A 7,029-nucleotide genomic window follows, 5' to 3' on the forward strand; every position below is an offset into this window, starting at 1 on the left:
CACGAGATAGTAAAACTTGAGGAGCCGCTCAGTTTCGGCTAGCTCAGGATGCTCGATGCCTTTCATTTCAAGGAAAGTCCGGATTTCGTTCAGGCAAGCCGCAAAACGGGTGAGCACCTTCCCTCTTGACAACCAACGCACTTTGCTGTGCAAAAGCAGACCGTGACAGTTATTTCCAACTTCATCCAGCAGTGTTTTAAACTGGCGATCATTTAAGGCTCAGGCAACAATAAAGTAGATCACACGAATGACCAGCGACATCACTTCGCCAAGTTGCCCGTCACACACCTGAGCACAAAGTGCCTCCTGGTGTAGAATGCAATGGAAACTTAGGATGGGTCTATTTTCATGTTCACGGAGAAGCGCCACAAATCCTTTGTTTTCCCCACCATACACGGAGCACCTTCAGTACACACTGAGAGAAGTTTATCCATAGGCAGATTTTTTTCATGAGCGAACTCCATGAAAGACTTGAATAAATCTTCACCTCTTGTGGACCCTTTTATTGGCAGAACAGCAAGACTTTCTTCGCGCAGTGTGTCACCAGCAGCATATCTTGCAATCACACTGAACTGCGACAAATGACTTACGTCTGTTGACTCATCCAAAGCCAGGGAAAAGAACGGCGCTGCATTTATGCCCTTCACTTGCGTTTCCTCCACTTGGTTTGCCATCACGATGGTATACGATCATGAACAGTTCTTGCCGACAGAGGCATGTCTTGTATCCGTTTGATTATCTTGTCTTTGTTCAGAAGATCATCAAAAAGTTCATTGGCCACATCCAGCATGAACGTTTTAGCATACTCGCCATCTGTGAATGGTTTTCTGTTCCTCGCTATTGCTAAAGATCCAACAAAACTAGCGGAATTGTAGTCACCTTGCTGGGTCCATACGCGGAGTTGCTGCTGGCTAGCTTGCACCCTGCTCAGTAGCTCTTGGCACGATTCTTCCTGCTGTCTCCCACAGGGTATTTCGATGCAAAGGTAGCATGGCGTGTGTCGAAGTGCCGCTTTACATTCGACCGTTTCATTGATGCAATTTTGTCATTGCAAATTAGGCACACTGCAGAACCTGCTCTCTCCACAAAGGCGAATTCTTCAGTCCATTCATCCAGAAATGTACGATACTCATCATCTTTTTTCTTTTCGCCATCTTCTTCGTCGAAGGGTTAGCTTTGAGCTAATGACCGAGCAGACTGATTCAAAAGGGGGCGTTTACCTGTTTATCCAGCAACAGCCAACGTAGGCTATTATCATCCAATTAAAATAATGGACAATTGCTCCTGCAGCCAACTGCAGCCCTGAACAGGACATGAGCAGTGGAAAATCGATGGATGGATTAAAACAAGTGATAATATTTTATGTTTTATCTGAAAAGCCGAAATCTGTGAGCCAGATGCAATCATCAAAAGAGCCACACCTGGCTCGCGAGCCATAAGTTCCCGACCCCTGTCCTAGGATAAGTTAAGAAGGGGGTCGTACCTATGTTCCCCGTTATTCCCAAAAAATGTCCACTTTGTATGTGACAGTGGAACATAGGAACATAGGACCCGGGGAACATAGGTATGTTCCCGTTAAGAAGAAGGGTTTCAAAATATGAATAACCTATTTCGGGCTTGGGTTGATTAATAATCTAGTGTTAAAAATGGCTGCTACGCCTCCTCCTCAAAATATGGGTGTTGGCATGAGTGGGTGGAGTCGACTCACTTAAACTAACATAATCTTCTTTACGTAACCAAGTTTCAGTTACACAGAATAAATCAGTATTATTGTCTGTAATGAGATCATTAATCAAAACAGATTTTGAGGAGAGTGATGTTATATTTAATAGTCCACATTTAAAAGTGGTATTATTTGATCCTATTTTATTGTTGGCATTGATTTTTATTAAATTAGAATGTCTACCTCCTTCTGTTTGTTATGGAGTTATTTACTTCAGTAGGGGACAGACACAGTCTCTATTAGTCGGGGAGCCAAAGTCTCAAAAATGGGTTGGACCTGACATGGTTTGCCATACTTTTTATTTGTGTTTTTTCTGTTAACTTTGACCCTAAGAAGCAATAATTGGAGGGTCTGCTCTGCCGGAAAAATTGTGGCCATTTTAGTGTATACACTCTTTATTTTTTAATCAGAAATTATTATTTTTTCCTCAAATCCTCAATGGGTTGGGTAGGCTGTCAATGCATGCATTCCAGATACAGAGAACACATGTGCTGACAACTGCACTGAAAAAATAACTTAAAACACATTTCTACATGATTTTGGCTCAATTTGATGCCAAAAAATTAGGCGTTTTTCTAACTTTTTCAATATTTTCATCTTTACTTCATTGGTAGGTAACTATTCCCCCAAGTTATGACATGAGTCAATATGCCATTCTTTTCACCAAACAGTATACTCATTCCACAGAAAAAAAGAAAAAAATCCAACCTAAATCAATGGATCTGTGGTGATTTCACTATTAGTTGGCGATCAACAGGCCCAGAACCTCAGAATTTTAGGCCATTCTAAAAATTCCGAAAGACATGCTGGATATTTAATATGGTTGTTAATGTCCATATTATTAAACATCATGGCCTAGGCATGTTTTTAATTTCAACATAACCCTGTTCTCCCAATGGAAATATGTGACACAAGGCATATAATACAGCAAAATGGCTTTCATTATTTTATTGCCTCTGATGACAACAATTACAACTTTTATAACGGAACAAAATAATTTAACATAACTTAATTAACTAGGTGCAGGTCCCTGTGAAGTGGGATAATCAGGAGGGTGGCACACTGCAGATACCGCTCTGGGACAAACCTTGACTAACCCTGTGCAGCATTGCATAGTAGTCTTTCCCACCAATGATTTTGTTTGCTGTTCCACGGAGACAGGCATCTGCTTCAACCATGATGTCTTCGATTTCAGTGAACTGCATCAAATGCCCAATGGCTCCAAGGAAATTCTGAGCAATATGGAAGGCACCCATGCGTAAGATAAGTTTGGCATACTTCTCTTTGTTCTTCTTTTGCAGACTCAGAACCACCTCATAGATTGCTTGGTCACATGTGATGATGGTATACTCTTGAACATGTTTTGTTGACACATCCATGCTGTACTGAACAGACAGTTCAACCACATCTGGGTTTGTTGGTGACTTGGGGAAGAAGGGACCATAGCTGATCACAGTTGCAGGGGTGGTATCTGAGATGAGAAATGCTTGGAATGAATTCCATGTTGGAGCAGGGCAACTTGGTTTCAAGTAATCCAATAGTACAGTAGGGCAGCTATGCACCAAATGCCAGAGGATGCTTAGGTGGTCAAGACGTTCTGCTAGACACTACGGAAGCTTAGATTCTGTTTCAACTCCAACCAGCGAGCGACTCCTTTGACGATTTTTTAGACTGAGGTGGCTTTCCTTGGTTTGAAAAGGCTGAGAAGATTCCAGGGCTGTTTTGTGGGTTTTCAGAAGCGGTAAACTAACCGTTGGTGTCAGGTCTTCATTTGGATTCTTGTACTGGAATATGACATGTGTTGTGCCATGCAGTGTCAATCTATTTAGGAGTGACACAGTCGACTTGCTTCTGGTTTCCTTAAGGATGTGCAAAGCTGTCCCAATGTGTGTTTCGGTGTTGGGATCTTGGCAACTGCTTGGCAGACATCCTGGGCAAGGTTGAGAAATTGTTCTTGCTGCTTAGGACTGACTTTTACCTGGCCATCCTCACCTAACTCTGGAGATGCATCTGTTATCATCCATGCAAGGTGGTTATACAGGTTAGAGCTCACTCTTTGGGATGCTTCCAGGTATGATATCTCTAGCTGAAGTGACTGGTCTTCAGTCATACTTCCAGGCATCTGGTGACTTCCACTGACTTGAGCTGTTCTGGCTTCTCTTGCATCCTTCAAGGCCTGCTTACGTTGGTCCTGGAGCTCCTTCCGTATTCTCTTTGCAGTGTTGTAGGAAGAGACTATGGTGTCACCTGGTGTCAACTCATCATCACTTTCTTCTTCATACTCTGCCTTTTCAGTTTTCTCCTTAAGTTCCTTCAACTTCGAGAGCATGCAGCCAACATTCATTTCTTCTGAGCAAATCAGGCTAGAACATCCTTTCTGTGGCACAACCATTATTCTACAGTTACCACCTACTTCATAGTGCCTTCTAAGGCGGGCAATCAAAGACTGTGATCTGTATGAGGTAACATTGTGAACTCCATGGCTTTCCAAGTATTTATGAAAGCTGTAACGAAGAATATGGCATTGTCTTTGAAAAGGGGCTCATCTATCCGAGATATGAGTTGGTTCAGTGCAGCATCATATGGAGTAGTGGCAGTAATAGTCTTTTCCTGTGAATGAAGATGCTTTGTCAGGTAGTTGGTCATGCATTCCTTGTGGTACCTGAAGTCCTCAGCAATCATATCAGTACACTTGTTTCCATCAGTACCACAAATCTTTAGTAGCATCTCTTCATCGTCAAGTTCAGTTGCCTTTGCCCATACTGCATTCTGTCTGTCATAAGTTGCAATTAAAATGAGGGACCTATTCCCCCTGGTTGTGCGTGCTCTCAAATGAAGCACTCTACCTTGTGTTTGATGGGCTGTGACACTGACATCCTCGTTCTTTTAGTAGGCCTGCTGTCTGGCTCAGGATTAAGTCCTGCATCAAATGAAGTGCCTTCTGACTTTTCAACTTTTTTCGTCTTCTGGTCAACAGTTTTACGATTTGTGTACTTCGCACGACATTGTGTGTGCCACAAAGGATTCTTCCCCAGAAAGTCATATTGTGGTTGCAGCTCATTGTCTAGTCTGTATGAGACATCATCCTTTCTGTTGGTTACAGCATATAGGAGGGAAGGGTAGCCTTCATTTGTCAGTTTTCTGAAGAGAACCAGCATAACACAGCGTTTTCTGACATATTATGCAAGCCGTATAGTTGGTACTGAGCAGCTTTCACTCCAGCTGCTTGGTTGAGAATGTAGGCTCCATCCTGTACTCTATACTGTTTCCTCTCCAATCCACTCCACTCCGCTTCTCTCCACTATTCTCCTCTGAGGGAATTAAATACCAATTTAACATTTTGGTCAATTGTTTTATTTGGTACCATAGACTTCCATTAATATGACATTAGCCTACTCTGTCAAACTAGGCATTGCAAACACATAAAGGAGAATGCTATGTATTTTCCTGTCTAACTAGGGGTAGACTACAAACAAGCAATTTCTCAAAATAAGGTGGCGTGTTCCTTTAAGCTACCCAACTAGTGATATAGCCGTTATAGCATTAGGTAATTAGCTTGCTAATTAACAGATAAGGCTAGGTAGCTCAGATATTGATAATATGTATGCAAATAACATAAATATGGAAATAAAAGGACTTAAATTAGATCTTATCACATACAGTTGGTATGCTTTATAACTCTTAATCTGTAGACATTAACAAAGATAGTGAGTTGAAAGTAAGACAAAATATAACTTACCTCAGAAAAAAATTATCAACATCAGCGACAATCACTTCCAGGAGCGCAATTACCGATCTCTTAAAGAAATGGTACATTCCAATTTGGAGTAACAACAGCAACAGGCAGCAAATACATGTTATATGAATGTTATAAATCATTCTTTTTCTTTTTTCAAATAAAATTGCACCTACAATTCCTGAGAAATATTGATGTCTATTTATAATTGAATGATTTCCATTTTGCAGCATTTACCCATTGGACTTAACGGACAATGATGAGCAGCTTCAAAGTCTGTTGGTAACCATTGGTTGGTTGTTCCAAACACATTCACATTACTAAGATTGTGTGTGTGTGTGCCATGATGCTAAATATGCAGCATTTTTTTTTCTCATAATTTTGAGAGTAGTCTAAAGTTCCGAGCCTTTTGATCGCCAACTAATAGTGAAATCACCACAGATCTATTGATTTAGGTTGGATTTTTATATTTTTTTCTGTGGAATGAGTATACTGTGTGGTGAAAAGAATGGCATATTGACTCATGTCATAACTTGGGGGAATAGTTACCTACCAATGATGTAAAGATGAAAATATTGAAAAAGTTAGAAAAACGCCTAATTTTTTGGCATCAAATTGAGCCAAAATCATGTAGAAATGTGTTTTAAGAGTTATTTTGAGGAAAAACATTTTTTTTCCGCATTTTTCTGATAAAAAATAAAGGGTGTATACACTAAAATGGCCACAATTTTTTTTGAGATATTTCCGGCAGAGCAGACCCTCCAATTATTGCTTCTTAGGGTCAAAGTTAACAGAAAAAACACAAATAAAAGGTATGGCAGACCATGTCAGGTCCAGCCCATTTTATTGAGCTTTTGAGACTTTGGCTCCCCGACTTTCTAGAAGCCCAGAGAAGGGTGTCTCCTGGGGTCTGTTTCACAAAGCAGGTTTAGTGAAAACTCTGAGTCTGTTAACCCTGAAATGAGGGAAACTGAGTTTTCCGTTTCACAAAGGGAGGCAAGTCAAACCAGAGAAAGAGGAGTAACTCTAGCCTGTTTCACAGAGAGAGATAACTTAAGCTCTCAGTCAGTTACCATGGTAACATGCTCTTTGAACCTAACCTGGTTGGGACCAGGTTTTTCTCAACATACCCTGAGTTTCTCTCTGTCTCCGCCCTCTTTCAGCCACGCACGGTATTTGATTTCCTCATTCAGGCTGCGTTTACACTAGAACGGGTATTTTTAAAAACGGAGACTTTCCTCTGCGTTTGTGCCTTTCGTTTACACACAAGCGGTGCTTCGGCATCTGAAAATTATTCTATCTAAAAACTCAGATTTTAGAAAACTTCAGTTTTCGGAGAAAAGCAGATATCGTTTGTCGCTGCCTTTTTTTTTTTTTACAAATGGGAGTTTTTATACAAAGTCGGAGATGCATGTGTGAAAACAGCATTATGTTGGGGATAAAACAACTGTACAGTCAAACAGCCACTTCATATTTACTTTACAATGTAAAACTCAAAATGAGGTAATCCCATGAGATTATACCGAGGTCTTACCTGTTTGAACAATGTTTATACGTTTCATTTAAACTG

Source organism: Microchirus variegatus (assembly GCF_963457635.1).
Source record: "Microchirus variegatus genome assembly, chromosome: 19".
Lineage (NCBI taxonomy): Eukaryota > Metazoa > Chordata > Actinopteri > Pleuronectiformes > Soleidae > Microchirus > Microchirus variegatus.